Source organism: Adiantum capillus-veneris, chromosome 3 (genome assembly GCF_014529385.1).
Source record: "Adiantum capillus-veneris isolate H3 chromosome 3, ASM1452938v2, whole genome shotgun sequence".
NCBI classification, from domain to species: Eukaryota; Viridiplantae; Streptophyta; class Polypodiopsida; order Polypodiales; family Pteridaceae; genus Adiantum; species Adiantum capillus-veneris.
The window spans coordinates 84,940,379-84,964,891 of NC_140933.1; positions in this window are offsets into that span (position 1 = coordinate 84,940,379).

A 24,513-nucleotide genomic window follows, 5' to 3' on the forward strand; every position below is an offset into this window, starting at 1 on the left:
GCGAGATGAAGCGCACACGCCGACGCATCTACGAGCTATTTGTGGTTGTAAGTGTATCAAACGATGTCTATTTTCTGCGTTCTAGTAGTCTATAGAATCGTGGCGACATAAGCTACGCATAGGTATTCATAAATTTCAGTTTTGGGCACTTTCAGAATTCTGCTCTGTCATCCTACACGTTTTCCGCAGACGGGTTTAGAGTGAGGGTTTTGAGTATAGAAGCTTAGGGATAGGTGTATCCTAGTGAGGGGATGGTGTTCCTTAAGTTTCTTATGAATCTGGCATGATTAGGTGAGTTACCTTTTGTATGTGTGTATGTGGCTAGGTGGTGTAGTTGAGAGCAGTGAGGTTCTTGATTGTGGTTTAGTTGGCCTTCCAGAGTGTTGTATGTGTAGGATGGTCTCAGCTTGACAAGCTAAAGAGATTTCCTCCGTGTGCCTATTGTGTCATCTGTGTCCTCGATTGACATTATGTTGATCTAGGTAGTGTTTGCATGCACTTCATGGGTGTGTGAGACTTCCCGTCCAACATTGGCGCCGTTGTCGGGGACACAAGGACCTAAGTAGGTTTCCTACTAACAGTCGTGTGATGGTTGCTTGATTTAGTTTCGGCTAAAGAAATCATTTTTCTTAAGTGGATCCGGAAGAGGATATTCCGTGATCAAGTGGATAGCCAGGAAGCGTGTGTCTTGCCGAGGGTCTGCGACTAGATAGGTTTAGTTAGGATCTATGGATTAGAGTAGTTGTTGGTGGTCGAGTGATTTATGAGGTGATAAAAGCGTTTACTAGTCCGTGTGTGGCAGTGAAGCGTTTTTCTACTCATAGATGCAAAACCCCATATGATTTGTAGGAGTAGCTTTAGGTAAGTGATCCGATTCTGATCTAGAGCTATTCATCACTGAATTATTTGCTAAAGTGCTTGATTGCATTTGAAATCACGGAAAAGTGTGCTTTTGAGGGTAAAAATGCAATAAACAAGCTTTTGTGGACATTTTTGTATGATTGACTGATGCTCTGCATATAAAACAGCATTTGCAAGGGTTCTGTGAAGAAAACCTGCAATTCTGTAAACATAGACATCCTACGCGTAGGATGGCTCAAGGGGGTTCTGGAGACCAAATTTGAAAATTCTGACTGCACCAATGGGTTCAGAGGGTAGGTTTTACCCTAGTAACATATTGACTTGGGTGTTTTTCCCTATTTTTGTTGACCAAAAGCCAAAAGGCGGATTCAGAAAACGTAAAAATTCAGCAAAGGCTTAATTGAGTGATTTTTGCATGTTTTTGCAATTGTGAAGCATACTTGCACTTGCTGAGAGCATAAGGAAGCATCAAGGACACTTCAATCTGAAAAAATTAGCAGTAGACATCCTACGCATAGGATGTCTACAGGGTGATCTGGGCACTTTTTTGAAAATCTGAGGTTTCCAGTGTGTTTAGAAGGTAGGTTTTACCCTATTTTCACCTGGAAAGTAGAAATTTGACCAAATTTTGACAGATCAAAGCCAAAAGATGAGAATTGCCAGACATCCTACCCAAATTGTGTCCAAGGCCTAATTTTGAGACCAAACCATAGGATGACTCCATAGGCATGTTCTAAATGTTGTATTGACTGACTGAAAGGGGTTTCACCTCATTTGGGTGAGAAAATTGGGTTCAAAGCGGACTTTAACACTTTTGACTGAAAAAGGCAAGAACAGCTAAAATTTGGGTCTTTTGAGATCCAAACTCAAATCTAAGCATACCACTGGGTTACTGACATCAAGGGGAAGCTGTGGGACAAGTCTGGGGTCATATAGGCCAAAAAGACATCCTACACGTAGGATGTCATATGTGTGATTTTGCACTCCAAACTTAATTTTGAGCATACCACTGTGATCAGCACCTTAAGGAGAGTCTGTAGTTCAAATTTGGGTTCATTCTGAGCAAAAAGACATCCTACGCGTAGGATGTCTCCTGCATGATTTTGAGACCAAAATTCTACTTTGACCATACCATGCTGTCATATAGCCTTAGGCAAGCCTCCTAGTCAATTTTGGTCCAATTTGGAGTTGAGTTGACTTGGGAATTCATCAGAACAGACATCAGGCTTTTGGAACAGATTCTTGATCATTTGACCAACCTATAGGTGTCAGAATCAAAAAGTAAAAATTGCTGTGAGTTTAGCACATCAAGGGGAAGCTACAGTGCAAGTTTGGACAAAATCTGAGCATTTAGACATCGTACGCGTAGGATGTCTCAAGCTTGATTTAGGACTCCAAACCAACCTATGAGCACACCACTGTGATCATCACATCAAGGAGAAGCCGGGGTGAAAATTTCAAGTCATTCTGAGAAAAAAGACATCCTACGCATAGGATGTCTCAAGGCCATTTCTAGGTCCAATTGAAATTCTGAGCATACCATTGTGTTGCTGGACTCAAGGGGAGTCTCTGGACCAAATTTTGTTAAATTCTGAGCATATAGACATCCTACGCGTAGGATGTCTCCAGGCCATATTTAGGGTCCAACTGTACTTTTGACCATACAGAAGTGTTCACAGTGTCACAGAGATCCCAAGTCTTCTTCCATTCTAAACTGAATTTCACTGTTTTGGCCATAACTTTCACAAACGGTATCGGATCGAAAAAGTTTTTATATCAAAACGTAGCCTGAGAGCAGCCCTACAGATTTCAGAGCAAAAAAAACATTTGAAAAAAACATCGTTTGAGGCCTCAAAATTCATCCAGAAGTCAGAGGTGTCTAAAAGCGACAAATTGCGAGAATTGTGACGAAACGGTTGCGGTTTTGGACAAAGTTTCGAATTTTCCCTAACCAAAGCACTTGAACACAGTGGACTAAGTCTACTTGAACCAAGCAAAAGCTCTTAAGCCCAGAAATTATGTCTACCCTAGATTCAAACGCAGCTTACACAAGCTTGGAGATCCCGACGATACAGGAATATCCTCCCACAATGGATCTTCCAAACTTGCAATTGATAAAGACCCATCTTGTTGAGAGAGTTTGGATGATTGGTCATGAGAGTGAAGGACTATATAGATACATTGACGACAATGAGGTCAATCTTTATAGGTGCTCAGATCCATACCTAGAAGAGATAACGGATTACAAGCTCTTATATGTCTACACATACGAATTCGACTGTCAATGGAGATCTATAGTTGTCGACAAGTATGGACGAGAATACAGAGTTGTAGAAAGCACAAATCCACAGACTGTACTAGAAAGAGGTGGATATTTGTTCAATGAAGGACCACAAATGCCTCCACCAAACACGAGAATTCCTATAGGAATTCCAAGAAGAGAGCCACCAGGATTCCCTTCAAGAGAGATAACGAAAGAAGGATTGGGAGAGTCTCTAGTTAGAATTGTAGACAATGGACGAGTTAGACCATCCCAAGTCCAGAAATGGGTAAACAGAAAATACTCCGGAGATAAAGATCCGAGAGATCACGTAGCGGCTTTTAGAAGAGTGATTAGAGCAGAGGAAGTTTCAGATTTTGCGACACAGTTTGCGGGATTTGGATTGACTCTAGAAGATGATGCAGCTACTTGGTTCGACTCGGTGGAAAAATGGGATTTTGAGACCCTAGATGAGCTGTTTGAGGAGTTTATTGAAGAATTCTCGCCAAAAGGGATTGCTCACAACACGGTCTCACAAATCCATAGATTCAAACAGAAAGAGGATGAATCAGTATGCAAAGCATCATTACGGCTCAAGAGATATGTTAAGCTCTGTCCGAGAGCGGAATTACCTACGCAAGCATGACTGATGCTGATCTTTATCCAGGGAATGAGACATCCAGGCCTTCAGAAGGATCTGCATATGATAAGGAGAATGACGCTAAACGAGTTGATCAAAGAAGCTCTTTATCTAGTGGATAATTGTGAGGCATACCAAGAAAAGGACTTAAAGAGTCAAGGAGATGACACATCCTCTTAGCACAATGTTTCACAGATAAGTGAGTCCATTGCCAAGCCAACGGCACCTATTGATCAAGACAAGCTCATCGACAACTTGGTCGAGATGTTGATTCCTCTTGTAAGGTCTGATTCGGGAGAGCCGAAGTGGTGTGAAATTGAGAGAAAATGGACGAACCATACGGGGGAAGAGTGCTATTATAGCATGGATAATGCTAGGGAGAGGTATGTACAACCTGTTCCAGAAGCACCTATTCCACCTAGATACATTACGGGGAATGCGCCAGGACCTGTAGGAGTTTTAAGGCCACAGCTTGTCTTAGGACAACAACCTCCACTGCCAGGTGCTAGAATGCAGGTAGACATGAGATACATGCCAATGATGAAAGCATCAAATAAACCAACGCCAGTACCAGCTACAATGTGGTATAGCAACCAAAGTGAGTACTACCCTTTGGAGCAACAAAATGTGAGAAAAACACATGGAGTGGTGAGGCCAGTACAACCTCCACCTCCTGGGTTTCAGTCGAAAGAAAGAAGGTATGAAATGGATGAAAGGACATTGCGATTCATTGCAAATAGCGGTTTATCTAGGTCAAAGCTTGCTTATAGCCAAGAGGAAATGCTAAAAGAATCTCCTCAACCAGAGACAGATTGTCACAAAAGTCGTGACAACCACTCACTCACTTGATCCCCGATTGCCTGAAAAAACCAAACCAAATCAGGAAAATCACGACAAATGTATCAAGGATTGTTCAGCTCCCTAGTAGCTCAGAAAATGAAAATGTCGTACCAGTTCAAGTGGTTACGAGAGCACAAGCTCAAAAGAAAGCTGATGAGAATCCAGAGACAAAGAACACGGAAAGTGACACGAGTCCAAAGACAGATAATGGACCAAAGACAGATGCACCTAGTCAGAAAACCAAGAGCAAACGAAATAGTTGGAAAGCTAGAAAGACTAGGATGAAAGCACGCAGGGAACGAGAGCAAAAATCCCTAGCTGAGAAGCTTACCAAAGCTGAGGAGAAGATAAAACAAAATGAGGAAAAGGAGCCACCTTCTCTTACAAAGATGGTTAAACCTCTAGAAGAACCATCCACGGATGAGAAACGAAGTGCTAGTTCAGGAGGATCTGTGTTGGTAGATAAGGTTAATGAGACATTAGATGCCCTCTTGAAAGCCTATGATGCGAGGCTCAAAAACAACCAAACCCAAGAACAAAGGTGGATGACATATCCCTATATGGAACTAGAAAAGCAAAGGTTTGAAATGTGCCATAAAATGAATCAAACAGCCCAAGCTTTACTAGAACCACCAGGTGCAAAACCTGAGGATGTGATCCGTGTCCTGCCTACATAAGTAATCCCACCAAGCCAGGAACTAAAAGAGCCAGATTCTAGTCATGAGCACAGACCAAACCTAAAAGACCCAGCATTAGAACCAAGGATAGTATTGAATACCACGGATAACTCTTCCGAGGGATTTCACCAAGCTATACCTGCGGATTGTAAAGAGATAGATGGTATTGACGAATTGTGGAAACAAGTTAGAGAGGCCAATGAAGCCGATGACCTAAGAAGACGACTAGACAAGACTGGTGATGAACGAGGAGTGTTTCTACCATGAATAGAGGAATTTGAAACTGGATCTCAAATGAATCTAGATGTGAGATCGTGTTGGGGCGACAAAGGATCTGTACAATCTATGGATAGTCAACCCCATTCACTAAAAACACTACCGTGCTGCATGGGAGAGTAAGAGACCAAGTCAGATGTGGTTGCAATCCCATCACAGAGACTGTCTCCCAACAAGGCCATCGATTCAAAGGGGCTAGTAGATATTCTATCTACCCCAGTCACCTGTACAATAATGTTAGCCGAGTTGCTCAGAAAAATACCAAACATGTGGGCTAATGTGGGTAAATGTCTAGAGAAATTTGGTATAAAAACCCCAATGACTCAAATCGAGGAGAGCATAAAAGAGCTTGAAATGCCTCAACTAAATACTAGGCCAGTGCCATTAAACAAGGTAGGCGAGTATTACGAGGGAGAAGATGGAAACACCACCCTTCCTATGGAATTCAATGATGTAAAAGCCATGGCAATCCTTGGCAGTGGTGCTGGTGTGGCCATTGCAACCAAAGAGGTTTGGAAAAAATGGGGAAAACCTTCCTTGATATCCACACGAATGACCCTGCAGCTTGCAGACGGACACAAGGAAAAGCCCCTAGGACTGCTAGAAAAAGTACTTGTTACTTCTTGTGGCATTGAATATGAACACACTTTTGCTATTGTTGACTTTGGCAAGAAGAACAACTATGAAATCATTCTGGGAAGACCATTCATGCGACAATTGAAAATGGTCCAAGATTGGGGTTATGACCATATATACCTGAGACATATGGAAACTATAACAAAGGTAAACTTGAGGGACCATAACTATAGGGATGTGACAAGAACACCGGTTGAGGAGTTTGATTCCGCCATAGTTGCAGGATCAGAACTTCCAACTTGGTTAGGTAAGCCTAAAGAACTGTGGATGTGTGGAGCTTCACAATGTGGTAGCTTGAAACGTGAGGAATGTATCCTAGAGCGAGCTATAGAGGATATGGACTATATCCCAGAACCATTTCCTGAAGAAGAGTTAGAGCCTTTTGGATGGGAACACATCTTGGCTACTCTGGACGTGTGCGCCGTGGAGGATGCTCCCACAACAAAGTTTTGTGATGAAAATGGCTATGATGTCGTTCCTTATTTTGCAGTGAGTGTAATCTAGGAAAACAAAGAAATCCAGACATCAACAAGCTCTCGAAATAAGGAGAAAACAAAGAAATGTGGAGAATCAAAAGATGAAGAAGACAACGAGTTCTATGACTCTGTAGAACACTTCGAGCTTCAAGAAGATCAACGGCCCAGGAATCAATGTCATCGCTACATGAATAAAGTGCATCAAAAGTGGATTCCAAAGTCCTCGGTGAAGACACATCCACCACAAGCATCCTCATACATGGATCCTAATAAGGATGCAAAGACTCAACTAGGAGGAATACGACCAAAGCAACGAGCTAACAATGCTCTAATCAGTGGGCTAGAAAAGTCCTCCAAGAAACTACCACCCACGAGCAAACAGACAGTAACTTTCCACTACCAGCCAAAAAATAAAGGGAAAGTACAAGAAGTCAACCTTGCTGAGGATAGTAGCGATAGTGATGAATCTTACGACATCCCCTATCATCAACTTAGACCATTACTATCACCAACCCCTTCAGCAACAACCATGATAGGTCAAAAGAACAGGACAACAAGTCAAAGCCAAAAAGCTCCACAAATCTGGATACCAAAAAGCTAGATCGGCCAAAAACAGATATGGATCAAGAAGACAAAGATCTCTAATGACAAATCACAAGATCCAACACCAAAAAAAAAGCAAGGAAAGCGTGCACGAACGGGTAAGAATATCAAAAAGTCGGAAGCTTTCAAAACTCAGGTTTGGGCTCCAAAGAAGTTGATTCAAGCACAAAACAGTCAGGAATTCATTTGGATTCCAAAACAGCCACAGTATCAACTTTCAAAGCCTGAATCCCGCCACCAACCAAGCGTACAAGGGCTGACGCAAAGACCACTGTCCACTCACACAACAAAAAGGTGGATCCCAAAGAAGTCTCTTCAAACACAAACAAAGCATGGGCAAGTATGGGTTCCCAAACGAGAGCCAGCAACAAAACAGCCAATAATCGCAAAGAAATGGGTCCCGAAGAAGAACAACAAAACTGCTGTCAGTGCATCGCCGCTTGAATTCTTACAATTCTTCCTACGATTACAGTACAGTTAGAAGAGAGCAAGTCACTTCAATCAAGCAACGATACAGGAGCTTCAAAGACCATTACATTTCTTAGAATAGGAAGCCTCGCCAACAAATGCCAATAAGCAAATTGCTTATACCCACATCTTGCACAACATAAATCTTTTCCATGCATTGACTGTGTATGCATAATAGGGCTACATTACAAGGCCTGCATAGGCACAACTTTTTGCCCAAGCACAACACATACCCTTTGCGATACCCTGTCGTAAAGGATGACTCCAAATAGGAAGGGGGGAGGCATTCTGAATGCGGACCTAACATTATGACTATTAGAGGGAAATGTTTTGTGAGATGCATTGAATTTTTGTGTTTTATTGTGATAGTTTTTTGACAAAATTTAGAGTATATGCCCTCATAGTAGTGTTACAAAGGAGTATGGGGACAAAATCCATATATGAGCCCCTAGGGACATGTGTATAGTGTACATAGCATTTAGATTTCTATTTGAATGATTTTTCTTTTGTTGAGTTGTTTTAAGATTTTCCTTGTTTATTATTAAGAAAAAATTAAAAAAATCCATAAACCACATGAAGAAAAGACTGACGAGAGGCCTGAGCACTACAAAGAGAAGAAGGTACAGGAAATCGATGAAACTTCACGAAGTATGTCTCAGCAGCCACTACAACAGCCGAAGAACTTGTCACAAAGCAGTGTCAACATGCAACCGACAAGTCATACAAGTCAGATTCGAGTAGCTACGCCACAAAATGAGTGAGGTGTTAGTCCCAAAGCTTCAAGTAATATTCTTTGTGGTCTAAGAATCTTAGCTATTCTAGGTACTTCTCAAGCTGGAAGAGTTGAGCATATTTACGTTGTGTCGCTCATGCTGGTATAGGTGAGCAAAAGAGTCAAAGTCTAAGTACTTAAGTCTGGTGAAGTGAAGGAGAAGGTCCAAAAGACACTCACGTACTGAGCACAGTGAGATACGAGTGGAGAAACTTCTACATCGAAAACCCTTCTTGGAAAGGTGGAAGCTATTGAGACATCTTTTGATGTCACATGTGCTACATCTATTCCTCGAAACACCCATCATCTCCTTCTTTCACATTGCATGCTTTTGTTGACAAATTTCTCATATGCATATAGAGTGTCCCATAATTGGCACTTGCATCAGGCACTCTTTCCGTGTTTCACCCAAGCACTCACCTTTCATGAACATGTACTTCATGTTCAACTACTCGACTCCAATAAGAGCGTATACCAAAGGCATTTTTTTTCCCACCGGGTTTTTTCCCTTTGTTCATCCAAGTTTTAGACCCTAATCTAAAGACACCTATCACCATCCTCTTGTACATATTCCTTCTACATCAACAATAAGGAAATGCTACTCAAATCAATTGACAAATGAATTGGAGCACCAATTTCAGATCATAGCATACTTCTTCTCAATGGCGAGTCGAAGAATGGCCTACACTAACAAAGCTGCAGACAACACTAACAACATGATTGCACAAGAACAAAGAAGTCCCCAATGAAGAAGAGCAGACTTAAAAGTAATAAGAGGATCTCAAAAGATGAATGGTTATGATGATAGACATCCGCTCTAATGGATCATAGTTCTTCTTGTGGTTCGACAAAGATACAAGCAGTGCAACAGATGAAGCCAAAACAACAGCAAAGTGTTGACCGCTGGGTCAACATCACAACATAAATCATACAAAGTTGTCATTGCCTCACAAGATCAGAAAGCCAATCACTCAATTCTACAGATTGTAGAAGTTGTTTCTAAGAATCACAAATACTCCGAATTGACAGATTTGCTAGAGCAAGTGATGGATGGAACTTTCACTATCCATGATGATAAGAGTAAAGTTAAACGACATTGGGTTCTTTTGAATTTAGATCTGGCAGTAGACCTATAATGACAGAAACAGATGTTGCAGCTCGGAGCGTGGATGTGAAAGACATAAAGTTCGTCATCAATTATGATTTTCCTAAATCATGTGAAGACTATGTACATCGGATTGGACAAACAAGACAAGCTACTGCAAAGGATATAGTCTATACTTTCTTTACAACAACAAAACGACAACAAAGACCACATCGCCATCGATAATCAGGTCATGTCGGGGACGACATGCACGCGGAAGGGGGGAATGTTGACCGCTGGGTCAACAACACAACATAACTCAAGTTTCGTACCAAAGTCTTATCTTTTGCGAGTTATGAAATGCTGCAGATTATGGCTATAAACGTCATTTGTAATGAGTAGTTATTCTAGTTTCAGAAGCTCGGGTGCAATGGCACTTCCAGATTGTAAATACAAAGCCATTTGACCCTTTCAACCCCATTTTTGGTTAAACTTAAGGTAGCCTTAGTATATAAGGTACCTAGGTCATTTTGTAAAGAGGACTTTTAATCATAATCAAACTTTAGCGCTGCTGTCTACTGTGTGTGAGAGAGAAAGAGAGTGAGCGTGAGCTTCATCCTCTCGCTACGCCCGGCTCGCTCAACGCATTGGAGATCCGACTGCACCATTGCTGTGGGCTCGAGGAGAGCTACGCGACAACGCCAAGCATTCCACGCGAGATGAAGCGCACACGCCGACGCATCTACGAGCTATTTGTGGCCGTAAGTGTATCAAACGATGTCTGTTTTCTGCGTTCTAGTAGTCTATAGAATCGTGGCGACATAAGCTACGCATAGGTATTCATAAATTTCAGTTTTGGGCACTTTCAGAATTGTGCTCTGTCATACTACGCGTTTTCCGCAGACGGGTTTAGAGTGAGGATTTTGAGTATAGAAGCTTAGGGATAGGTGTATCCTAGTGAGGGGATGGTGTTCCTTAAGTTTCTTATGAATCTGGCATGATTAAGTGAGTTACCTTTAGTATGTGTGTATGTGGCTAGGTGGTGTAGTTGAGAGCAGTGAGGTTCTTGATTGTGGTTTAGTTGGCCTTCCAGAGTGTTGTATGTGTAGGATGGTCTCAGCTTGATAAGCTAAAGAGATTTCCTCCGTGTGCCTATTGTGTCATCTGTGTCCTCGATTGACATTATGTTGATCTAGGTAGTGTTTGCATGCACTTCATGGGTGTGTGAGACTTCCCGTCCAATAGATACTTGTTGATATTTAACACTACATGGATGATAGGTATAAATCTAAAAGGTTTTAAGTAGGACATGGATAACAACTGATACGTTCATTGATACCTGTTATATGTCTGTTGTCTTGGTTATATGAATACAAGTGAGGACTTTATCTTTACTTATGATGTTTTTGGCTTAGTTGTCCATCACCGTCAAACCTAGCCTCTTTCACTTCAAAATAAGTTGTTCTTGACTATCTTATGTACAAAACACTAGAATGATACCTCATTCTCACTATGGTGTACAAAAATGAATCAAAGACTAAGTTGTTTTTGTGCTAATCATTGTCTATAGTCTAAAAAGCCAACTGTCTTTTGAATTGTTACGTTCTTTTGTGTATAAGTCTAAAAACAACAACATCAACACACACACACACACACACACACACACACACACACACACTGTCATGATGTCGTATGTCTAAGTGGATAATTTCATGCATGAGTCACATATTTAGTGTTTTTATAAGTGCTTGGAATATGGTTGGGAGCATAGCATTTTTGCATGATGGCAAGCTTGCAATGGCCCTCATGTGGCATGGGAATGGTTTTTTATATCACTTCTTGAAGTTTGAAGTCGTCAATGTCAGAAGTTTTTGGAGTGAAGATTATGCTATGGGATTTGACATCGACTGACGGTATCACTAATGCTGATGCAAGAGCGGTTGAAGCATTCATGAACTATAAGGTTGTGCTTGGTGAAGCTTTGGTCAATATTTGTGCCGAATAATGTGTGCTTAAAGAGCTAAGCTAGATCAAGGCTATGGTGGTGTTTTATAAACTAGACATCGACAAAGTCAAGGAGGCTACAAAAATGATGGAAGTGCGCATCGTACCTACCATAGTGTTTGTTGTACAAGCCAAAGGTGGTGCACTCGTGAAAGCACAAAAGGTTCTTGATGGGCTTTATTTTTTCATCGATTGAATACATTGAATACGGCGATGGCCAACTTGAAGGTGGATGAGCATGTGAATGCTTGCTTACTGTTTAATAGAACACAGAAGTTATTTTGGGAATAAGAAAACGATGAGCTCCATAATAATAAAGGGTCGGGTGACTTAAAAGCATGGGAAATTGTCGTCATAAAGGTTGACGAGCGCGTCACTGTCACGACAATTTTTGTGGCAAGGGCAACAAGGAGGAGAATAGCAGGCCTCTTTGCGTCCCATGAAAAAGCTACAGACCGATGTTGAGAAGTCGACGAGCAATAGTTAACGCTGATGAGTAAGGGCTTTGAAGCTGAAAACAGTTCCAAGGGAGGTCGCTTTTGGCGAGAGCGACGAGGAGGACGGATTAAGCAGGAGACGAGGGCGGACGTCAACTGGGGCATCGGAGAGCTGCACTACTGGGGTCATCTCATCAAGGAGCACTACGAGCAAGAAAAGGAGCATCAACTGTAGAAGAGCTCTATGAGCACCAGGCCGTCGAGTAGCAAAATATAGAGCTTCTGACAGAGATAAGCATGGCCGCAGTGCAGTGAAGAAGGAAGAAGGGTACCTGAGCTAAGGCTCTGTTTGTCGGGCAATTTCTTGATGTGTATTTTACTCGATCTTTCTATAAGCACATACTGGGAGTGAAAGTGACTTATCATGATATTGAGGTTGTAGATCCAGACTTCTATTCCTACTTCAAGTTTGTAGGCCTTGTGGTTGCTAAGGCTCTGAGAAGCCGTCGAGCAAGGAGAACGAGAACGAGGCTAGCAAGGAGCTGGTAAGGCATTCTGCAAGGGATGTGAAGTCGGCTGAGTTGCAGGGTAGTTTACAAACATAATGCAAAGACTTGGTGTAGAAGTTCACAAAGCTATGTCAAAGGAGAAGTAGTTTTTATCAATTTTCAGAGGTTTGTTTGAGTGAAAAGAAGACCGAAGCTAGCAACGGCAAAGTGAGTGCACGTGAAGGTGGTCGAGAAGAGTGAGGGAAGGGCATTGAGGCCATACAGAATCGGCATTTTCACTTCCGCTCAGTCTCCACGAGTTCAAGAGCACTTGTTGCCTATTGTGATCAAGTTATTTTTTTGTATTCAGATTTTAGTTCATTAAGAAATTTAATTCAAGGTTTTCTTTTGTGCTATATTCTCTCGAGATGTGTATCTTTCTCAGGAGGAGAATAGCAGGCCTCTTTCCATCCCATGAAAGCTGCGGATCGATGATGAGAAGTCGACGAGCGGCAGTTAACGCTGATGAGCAAGGGCTTTGAAGCTACAAACAGTTCCAAGGCGGGCCTCTTTTGGCACAGGTGATGAGGAGAGGAGCCGTAGGCAGGAGCCAACGAGGACGAGGGCAGCTAAAAGCACGCGAAGAGACAGCGGGCAAGGAGGAGCAGAGGTGATTGCTGCCTTGAGGGTTGACAGGCGCGTCACTGTCAGGGCGGCTTTTGTGGCGAGGGCGACAAGGAGGAGAATAGCAGGCCTCTTTGCGTCCCATGAAAAAGCTGTAGACCGATGCTGAGAAGCCGGGGAGCGGCAGTTAATGCTGATGAGCAAGGGCTTTGAATCTGCAAACAGTTCCAATGGAGGCCGCTTTCGGCGAGAGCGACAAGGAGGAGGGATTAAGCAAGAGCCGAGGGTGGACGTCAACTGGGGCATCAGAGAGCCGTCGTGCACGGCCGTCAAGCATCAGAAGCACCAACTGCGGAAGAGCACGCGAGGGCCGAAAGTGTGCAGGGGATACATCAACAGGAAAGGTTGATAGGGGGCATCATCAAGGGCCGTGCGAGGTCAAGCAACAGGAGACCGAGAAAGCAGGGTCGCATGAGCAATTTCAGGAGTTGGCTGTCACCGAAGCTAGTGAGGAGCATGAACTACAGTAGAAAACCACCGTTGAAGAGGAAAGCCGCAGACAAGACAACGTGGGATCGTGAAGTCAAGCAAGGAGATGAGCGAAGGTGGCAGGTATTGTGCCTGCACTAACACCACGAGCAGTTTTGAGGCTTATTAAAAAAAAAATAGACTTATTATTTTAAAGATGTTAAGAGTCCGTTCTTATGCGAAATCAAAATCTCAACCAAGAGGATCGTCAAGCTAAAGAGTGCCGAGAGCAACAATACAATGAGGAGGAGATGACGTTCATTGAGTTGAAGTAGACGATGTTGGCATACTATTTGGAGGCCGCCGACAAGCAAACAGTGCAAGGAGCAGCATAAGGTCTTCTACAAGATCCTAGCTACAACATTCAGCAGCAGTGTTAAAACTTCTTCGAGATTCAACAGTGTTAAAGCTTCTACGAGATTCAACAGTGTTAAAATTTCTACTAGATATCTTTCAAAACAAAAAGAAGAAGGGATTACCTTGGTGAAGTGATCACAAAGTGAGTACTGCACATGAAGGTGGTCGGGAAGAGTAAGGGAAGGGCATTGAGGCCATATAGATTTGGCATTTGCACTTTCGCTCATAGTCTCGGCAAGTTCAAGAGCACTTGTTGCCTATTGCGATCAAGTTATTTTTTTGTATTCAGATTTTAGTTCATTAAGCAATTTAATTCAAGGTGTTCTTTTGTGCTATATTCTCTTGAGATGTGCATCTTTCTCTCAGTATTTCCCATAGCGAGCAGCTTGATGCTAACCCCCGGCTCAATTCGTGAACATAAAAATCCCCTGACAACGCATGTGCGCACGCGCACACACACACACACACATTTAAACATGACAGTTTGATTTTACCCTTAGTAGAGGAGAGCTTTCTGTCTCAGTTCAATTTCTTGTTTGGGATCCCTATCCTGTATTTTCATCCTTGGTGGTAGATTGGCAGCCCATACTCATTCCGTTCTCATTCCAAAGACTAAGTTGTTTTTGTGCTAATCATTTTCCTTAGTCTAAAAAGCCAACTATCTTTTGAATTGTTATGCTGTTTTGTGTATAAGTATAAGCATAAAAACAACAACATCAACACACACACACACACACACACACACACACACACACACACACACACATCCAACTTCCCATAAGGCAAATGGGAGCTACTTTGGACAAGTGGCATAGCCAAACTTAGAAGGACTAGAGTCAGCTTGCTAAATATGGTGGATTTTATTAACCTTATACTTTTACTTTTCCCTTGCATTAATTAAATACTATAGTCTTATCGTCAATTCAGCTAGCTCTTCTACAAGACCTTTATACTATCCTTTTGAGCTTATATGAAGCTAACACGGGCTAGTGCCTACCTACTTATTTAGAACCTATCCTAGATTAAGATGGAATCTGGTAAAATTAAACTTATCCTTGAGCTTTGAAGCTACATCTCCTATGTAAAACCTTATCACAATCCTTGGGAGGTTCTATGAAGCTAGTCCCAAAACCTACCAGATTTAGACCTAGTAAATTTAGACTATCTCTGGCAAGTTCAAATTCACCCTAAGGTTTCCCAAACTTCATTCTGAGAGTCTAATGAATAAATTTAATTACTTAAAATTTACACAACTAGTTTCTATTCTTAGACTCCTATAAATGCTCTAATTAGCTCCCTTTGTCTTGTACCTTTAATCAAGGTTTCTCTTTGAGATAGACATATCCTACCTTAATATGTAACTTTGACTTGGGATAATTAAATAGCAATTATCCTTGATCTTTTATAGATTTCTTTCCTTTGGTCCCAAGCCTTTGACTTAAATAAGTCTAGAATCACTTTAAACAATTTCTCTTATTCTCTCTTATTTTTTTCAAACTTAACTGGCCAATTTAAGATGGAAACTACGTTTAAAAGGTTAGAAATTAATCTTTATGAAAGTATTTAGCAAGACAAATTCCACTTTGATTATCACATCAAAGTGATGTACTCGATAGTGGAGGATGACCAATATCAACAAGTATTTGTTGTAGCCATACTAACTCTCAAGATGATAAAAATGCAAGTACATATTTAGCCTCTATGGTAGAAATTGTTGCACATTTTTGCTTCTTGTTGGTGTAAGAAACAAGACATCTATTGACAAAGAAACGATTTCAATGGTAGAGGACATTGATAAGTAAGATCTTTCCCAATCTACATTTTTATATCTCAAAAGGTGAAGTGAAATCATAGAATTCGAGAAAATTTGCAGCAAAGTGAATGTCAGGAGATGAGTGTTCAATCCAACAAATTGGAGACATCCAACAAGGCTAGCATAAGGTTGATGTGATGCTAATCCTCCATCTTGTTTCACAAGTTGATATTTTCTTGTAGAACTCACAACACAAGGAGTAGTCATAGCAGAATGTGCGGAGGCTAGGCCATTTTTTTTTAATAATGTCCTGAATGTACTTTGTTTGACAAAGTTTCCAAACACTCTTCTCAGGATACCATTGAATTTGAATACCAAGACATGAGTGTGTGTCTCCCAAATCCACCATGTCTTGATGCCGAAGACAAAACCTTCTCTACTTATTAAAGAAAGTTGAGATTGTTGGAAACAAGTATGGTGTCATCCACACATAGAGCACGAATAACAAAACTATCTTTTTGCCATTTGATATATGTTAGTATTTGAGTAACAAGAGATAAAAACTTTAAAGGAGACTAAGAAATATCATCTTGATGCTGATGAATATAAGGTCTTTAAAGAGTATGTCAAAGGTAACTAAACTTTTATGTGATCCCTCTTTGGGTTAGTTTTATGATATTTATTGCAAAAAAACTAAGCATTATGACAAAATTCTCATTGTCTTAATTTAATTGGAGTGAGTTATTTGAATCTTGTAGGTTGACATTTAATCTGGATCTTCAATGAGAAGGATGGGACGAAAAAAGAAATCGTACGGATTTAGTTGTGTGTATCTTAGAAGTTGCAATAACAAAAGATTCTTAGTAATGAGATCATAACAGAAGATTTTGTAGTAATGAGATCCTTGTGTTGGGACTGGTTTTATGCTCTGCCTCTGTTTGTTGGCGGGATGGGGTGGAAACACCTTTATTGTTGCTTTTGTCATGAGAGGACATTCTCTTCTTGGTATTTGATTTAAGTTTGCATGTTAAAGGTGACGCTCTACTGGCAGTAGCCCCCTTGGCCTTTGAGATCCTCATGGTTGGAGAACTGATGCAAGAGAGTAGAGCAGCTATGTTGCAAGTGCATGTGATGCTGAGGAGAGAGAGAGAGAGAGAGAGAGAGAGAGAGAGAGAGAGAGAGAGCTTGGGATTTTTCAAGGCAACAAGAATAGAATTCTATGGAGCTCAAGTTCAAATGCAAGGCAAAAAATTAAGAACCACTAAATCCAGTCATGACACCACTATTCTCACACGGGATGGCCCATTACGAAACTGTACAAAACATACTTATAGAAATACCATTATATCTAAAAAAATAGAAATACAAACACCTTTTGCCTCCAAAATTTCCCTCCAAAGGACCAAATAGGTGAAAAAAAATTGGCCCTTTTTTGTACACTCAACCTTTGCTTTTAGCTTAAAAGGGTGTTGAAAAAATGATCTTGAAAAGTTTTACCGACCGAATTTGAAATGGGTCCCTTTTATTGGTGAAAAATTCACAACTAAGGGGTTTTATATTGACTGTATACATGAGCTTCATTTATAGCCTTGAGCTAAGCATATTGGCACACACAAGGGATTATGTCACAAGGATTGCTCAGTAGGATGCACACTAGGTTTCCACATAAGCTAAGTCACATTATCCATCATATACCACAAGTTGACTAAACATCCACAAAACCTACACCCTAATAGTATGCGGTTGGATGTGAAGTCGGTGTTTCTAACCAGATGAAATCTCTTAGGTGTTGTGGTTTAGGCCATCAAGCCATACTCCCATTACTAACCCATGACTAAATTTCTTGTTATTTACATGAATATAGAATAAGGAGCGTGTGTATAACGCCAAGCTCCATCCATTCTATGCTCTCATGCTTCTCCAATTTCTCATACACACACTAGCACGAGACACACCGCCTCACAAGTGGTATCAGAGCCTCCGTTGCCATCCACCCACTTCTTGGTGCACGTGCAATGCCTACTATCAAGTAACCTTAGGCTTAAGGATGTAACTATGGTCGATTTTCTTGCTTTCTAAGAAGTATCAAATATTGTAGCAAAGCTTGGGAGATTGGATAATGGAGCTTTGAGCCAAATCCATGAACATTGATAGAAAAAAATCAAAGCCTGTTTAAAGCTTTTGGGGAATCTTATTTAACATTAGTAAATAGAAGTTCACAACAACACTAAAATTTTGTTTTTTCTCACAAAACGGGATCTGCCATGGCAGCATTGGTGTTTTGAAAAATCTTCCAAAGCATTAGTTAAAAGTTTAAAGGGGCAACACACCAAAACTTAAAACAACGTTGGATGTTGAAGCCTCCTACAGTAGCGCTAGCACACCTTCAAGATTTTATAGCACTAGAAAACTATATGAGACCGCAATGTGACATGGGACTGAGTCTAGCCAAACTATAAAGTGCTCTCAATTCTTGCACGGGATTCTAAGTTCAAGGTGTCTAGGCATCATTCGTACCTTTTAAACAGGGAATGTCGTTGTCTTTTGTTTATGGGAAGGGGGTTAACAAGTTCTAACCGCTAGTTTTGTGATAACACAAAGTCCTGCATGTTTGGGTGGACGTGTGTGACATGGGCCTAAGTATTACCCTTTAATTATTACGATTTAGTATTACCCATTGATTCAATTCATTCAAATGGTAATGACGAGATATGTCTTGTTGATATTCTAATGTGCTTGCATGATAAAACCCTGTTGGTACCGAGTGATGCCATTGTGAGCATCATTGCAAGTGTAGATGGCTAAACTAATAGCACTGTAGGGAATCACAAACTTTAGATGATTGAGTTGACCTACTATGGCAATCTTTTCCCACAAATAATTGCATGCAGTCATCCATGGTGCCATGAACAGTGGCTACTAGTCATCTTCACCCAGAAACAAAAGCTCATGCTCATTAAATTTTCTTATTGTTGTCACCTTCCATTGCATATACCTATAGCTAGTAGAAAGAGATGGAGAAAAAAAAAATGTTTCTATGAGACACCAAGCCATTACTGCTTATGGAAGGATTTTTTGAGTGACTGAGAAGGATGATTCACTTCTTAAGTTTATTTTCTGATGTTTCTGTGGCATGACACGTGCATTTCATATGAATATGTAGCTTGTTGCCTGCCCAATACATTGTTTTGAGCTTTGGATATATTTTATTTTAAATTGAAAAAATAACTTTCATGTTGTTTTAGATAATGGGATGGCCAACTCAAATCCAATATGGATTGATGCTAACAAAAAATTGGAGCTTAAGCTCATGAAGATGCCTCCATTGTAAGCCTTGGCCAATAAAAGTTTTATAATTGGTAGGGTAATCATAGGACAATTGCTTGGTCAATAATAACTACAAAAATATTATGTATTATGATTGAAAAAAATTGTAGGGTGCTTTGTACCGTTATTGACCCAACAAAAGAGCCAAAAATTTCACTTCATTTAGATTAGAAGTTACGAATGTCTAAGCTCATTGATACGTCACTCTCAGTGTAGATGGTTTTTTGAATAATAGCAATATGTCACCTATTTAAATTAATAGTGATGCTCCTATGATATTGCATGAGAGCACATGCTCTCATTGTCATGCATCTACAAGATGAGCTTATAAACTACTCGGATATAGGTGTAGTGAATCGTGAAGATTGTGTGAAAATATACGTGAGAAGGATAAAAAAAGGTGATTAGATCAATAGAGTAGAGACATGCTTTCTCAGATTGATTGCTTGGATTTCTCCTTGCTCAGAAATATTCGCTCGCCATATGGTAGGACTCGTGTTTGTCTAATGAATTAGACTAGATGATGATATCATCAAAGAACACTCCAGGAAAGGTTCAGTGAGGCCTTAATAGCTTCTCCATCAAGCGGTTGAATGTGGCTGGTGCATTGATCAAGCCAAAAGGCATGACAATATATTCGTAAAGACCAAACGTAGTGCAAAATGCGGTCTTAACAATTTCTTGATCAACTATCCTTATTTGATAATAGCCACTTTTTAGGTCAATCCTACTGAAGTAGGTGGACCCTTGTAGCTTATCAAATAAGTCTTCTACCCGTGGAATGGGAAACCTATTCTTGATAGTGATCCTATTTAGTGCTCTATAGTCGACACACATTTGATATGTTCCGTCTTTCTTTTGCACTAGTAACACGGGTGAGCAAAATGAAGATGAGCTAGGCCTAGCCATGCCCTTCTCAACTAACTCATGCACTTGCCGCATAATCTCCTCTTGTTGAGCTTGAGAAACTCTATAAGGAGGTTTGTTAGGCAGTGAAATTCCTGGAAGAAGTTGAATTGCATGGTCATCATTGCCTCGTTTAGGAGGTAGCTCATAGGGGATGTCATCAATAAAGACATCTTGAAACCCCTTGAGAAAAATGGATAACTTTAATTCCTTGTGAGTGTGTATTTTTCTTTTGCTAAAACATTAGGTTCACTTTGAGAATCTTTAACAAAAATCATGTACATGGAAATAGAGCTCTTTATTGACTTATTGAAAGCTTGTGTATGTACACATGGAGCCTCAATTTCCCGATTAAGGGAGTGACTGAAGCTTCTTGCCCCTTGAAAGCACCTCTGCTGGTAGTACATCTCCCATCTGGTAAGCTTGTATGCCTAGCTTGGTGGCCAACTGTGTGGATATGAAATTGTGAGTAGAACTAGGGTGAAAGAGAATAAAAGCATCATGTTCTCTTACCTTTCCCCAAGCATGGTATAGAGGAGATCCTTTGTGGTGAGTTTGCTCCTCTTGGATTTCAACCAAGGTAGCTCTAGGAGGCTCATGGCGGGTGTTCTTTTGGGGACAAGCGCAGTACGCATGCCCTTGCTCGCCGCACTTGAAACACCGGTTATCCTTGCAATAACCCTCAAGCTCTTCAAGAGAGAGTTTGTTTTTGACTTTGTAAACTCCCTTCTCTTTAGCTTTGTTGGAATTGCCCTTAGGAGACCCTTAATCTTTTGAAAAGATTCTTGTAGGTCTCGGCTATACTCATCTGCAGTGAAGATCTTCCCGTGTACCGTAAGTAGCAAGGGACTTCTTGATCTTCCCCCAATTACCTCAAAAGGTGCTTTTCCCGTGGAAGTATGTACAGTGTTATTGTAGGCATACTCCACTAAGAATAAGTACTTCTCCCATTGGGATCTTTGATCTACTTCTGTTACATAGGCTTTTAGTAGATCGAGGATTGTTAGGTTAGCTATTTCACTTTGGCCATCCTTTTGCGGGTGATAGGCCGAAGAGAAATTTATCCTCGTTCCACTTAGCAGAGATCTTTAGATATAAACATGATATCTAGCTAGACCAAGTGTAAAAAAATTAAGTGTGTTTGTTTTCTATGTGCTTAAAAAAAATAAAACTTGTTTATAGGACTGCTAAAACAATATAGCATCAAAAAACCACCAAGTCCCCGCTTTTCAACAGTAATTCATGCGCTAAGTGAAAGAGAGCAACTTGTATTTTTGCCAAGTCCAAAAAGACCAGCAAACAATAAGTTATAGCTAGTATGCCACAAGCCAATTAGCTAGTCCCCAATCCATGTACAATGTTGCACCACAGTAAGCAATAGCGGCTATCCAGCCCTTACCATATAGACTTAGCCAACCCATATGATGGATTATACCTGTTTTAAGCATCAAGGAACATTAATCCTCAGAAGTGACATATTTTTTCAAGGCCCACCACACGGTGGTTTTATTTCATCAGGCTACGCGACTAATTATGCCGCAAAAATTTTCTAGATTTTTTCTTAAGTGTCGTTATCAAAAGTAAGAAAAAAGTGAATCACGGGTATAGAAAAACCCTTTAAAAAAATATATATATATATATGTACCTGCAGTTAAATAATGACCAGCTTCGAAAAAAACCAATAATAGTACCATAGTAATGCTCCCAAAAGAAACCACCTTTACCATGTAATGCCGGTCAAATCCGACCACTATAGTGGTCCTTACCAGGCTGAAGAACGAGGAACTGAGCCAACCAAACAGAGGTCCAACCACTTATATCATGCCATGCTAAGTATAGTCATCCCGACTATTTTAAGTACACCATTTGCTAAGTACATGTATTTTCATGAAACAATGCTTTACCATTTAATATAAAAAATGACAGTAATGAGATTATTGATGCTAAGCTTAGTGACCAACCTGAGTTAGTTGAGTTGTAAGCTCCATTCTCGGTGCAACAAAGATGGAAAAAACACAGTCCTCACACTTGATGCAGTAGCTCAAGTTATTGTACTAGTTAGCATATGTCAAAATTGTGCTAGTTAGCATTGTCTGGGACATGAAAAAGCATGACAAGTTAACATGCTTTCACCCAAATAGATATACACAAAAGAACTACAAGTTCAAAGGACAGCTGACCCTAGACCTCTGGAAGGTGATTTTCACAAAAAATGACTCAGTATTGAATTCATTTTTGTACAATATAGTAAGGATGCAGACATCATCCGAATGAAATAATACAAGGATATCAATGTAATAAAAAATTGAGTCCCCCGTAATCATCAAAGTTGGACAGCAGCTACCCTAAGCCACTATAAGCGAGGATAGCATTCTCACCTGCATCCATGTAGAAAAGACAACAAATGCTAGACTTGGCTTCAAATGGTAGGTGTCAATGAAGCTATTGGTTGTAATCCATGTCACACTCAAAATAGAAGTAGATTAGGCAGCTTTCCATAATGTAAGTACCAAAAATACTCCGTAGTTTAAAGTTTCCTTATATGCTAAAAAAGTAAGTTTGACTTAATATACTTCCAAAAAGTTCATTGCTAGTCGAGGTTGTTTTTCAAAAGGTCAATTTTAGACAGCCAAAGGCATATACCATCCGTTTATAACCATCAGACAAGTCATTCCATGTTTTGTATACATTTCTACTCAAAATAAACAGCACGACCTTATCAAGAATCCCCAAAGTTTTTAGACAATATAAAAGGTGTAATCCCCTCTATGAACAAACTATCTACTAATGTGTTATTGATCATTATATTTGGTTAAAATATGCATAACAAGAAAACACCAACAAATAGACCAAAAAATGGATCACCACACGACATCCCCTTATCAAGAAGGTAACCCGCATCACCAAAGCATAAGAGCCATATGAAAATATCATCCAAAAATAAAACTAGCCAGTCAGCCAGGTAAGGACAACTCTCCCAAGAAAAACATGAATTTGGAAAACATGCTTCAATGCGGTTTAATAGAGGGGCCATCTATATTAATTATGTTTAAGTAAGCAGAGCACAGATCATCAAAACCTCATTATGTGGATGTGACCTTGGGCAAGTCTCTTATTACGGCAAAGTAGAAAGCCAGAGCCTTAAACAGACAAAGCCATATAATATGCCTAGTTTTGATAGCCAAGAAAACATAAAGGGAGAACAATTAGCACAATATTTTTAGTATTCAGTATAGAATAAAAAATATCATGATGCCAAACCCATCAAAGCAAAAACCTTAAACTCAAAGACCTAGTCTTTATGCCAAAGAGCCAGTCAAGAGTCCCAGGAAATGCAAACATCCTAGACTACTCCCAGTCTCTTGAAACCCATAACCAAATAGTCAAGCCGCGTTAGCTCAAGTCCTATACCTAGCCAGCTCTAAAACACCATCAGCTAGTGTTTATCAAAAAAGCCTCAATATGCCATCAACAATAGAGCCAAAGTCAAGTACCAAAAAGTACAAGACCAAAATAATCATCATTTTTTGAGAAAGATCAAGACAATTTTTTAACTCAAAGACCACTTTATATGCCACTTTTCAGTAGACCTCGTATAAAAGTTCTCAAGTTGCAAACATATAATTGTTCATGTGTATTTTTTGAACAAACCACCCAAAAAGAACCATCCAGATAGATTGCCTTACTTCACCTAATCAAAATTCCTCTTTATCCCATTTGCACCAGTCCGAAAAAGTTAGGAATGTTAGTCATATCAATAAGTATCATAAGAGTCTGCTAAGATTCATCAAAAGCCATAGTCTAAAAGAACCAGTTCGGAACCAATAGTATTTAAGCAAGCCAAAATATAAGTCAACAGTATATTTCAAAAATCCATAAAGCCTCAGTCAAGAGGGTTTTATCACAACCCAAAACTTCCACAGAAGCTCCGCATATACCCCCTTGTAAGATTTAAAAAGAACCTAATGCAATTTTCTAAACTCGGCGAGGAGTCACAACCCTGTGAGATATTTCAATTAAGTGATTTAGGCAGACAAAAATCTTAGTATAAGAAATCAAAAAAATGAAAGTTCAAACGACCTGTGATGTTGAGGTTTTTTCCACTAGCATCATTACTCCAACCATTCCAACTGAAACATTTCTCGAACACACTCCCTTTTCTCTCCAAACACTCCCAAAAACTTAAGCCAAATCTAAGTGAGGGGAGTAGAACACCCTCACCTTTTTATACTGGGTTTGAAGCAACAAGGAGAGTCACGTACTTATCGCATTAAGGTGAAAGCCACGCGGATTAGAATCTGATGTACACCCTGCAAACCACTTGTGCATCCCAATAGAAGCATAGAATACAGATCTTAAATGAGGAAGCAAATCTTCTACGACTCAGATATAATCACCATAACATCCGCTCACCTCCCAAATGAGACCACACGATTGTTTGTACAGCTACATAGCGCATCCATAGGCACATCTCAGCCCATTAGATTGCCGCAGGT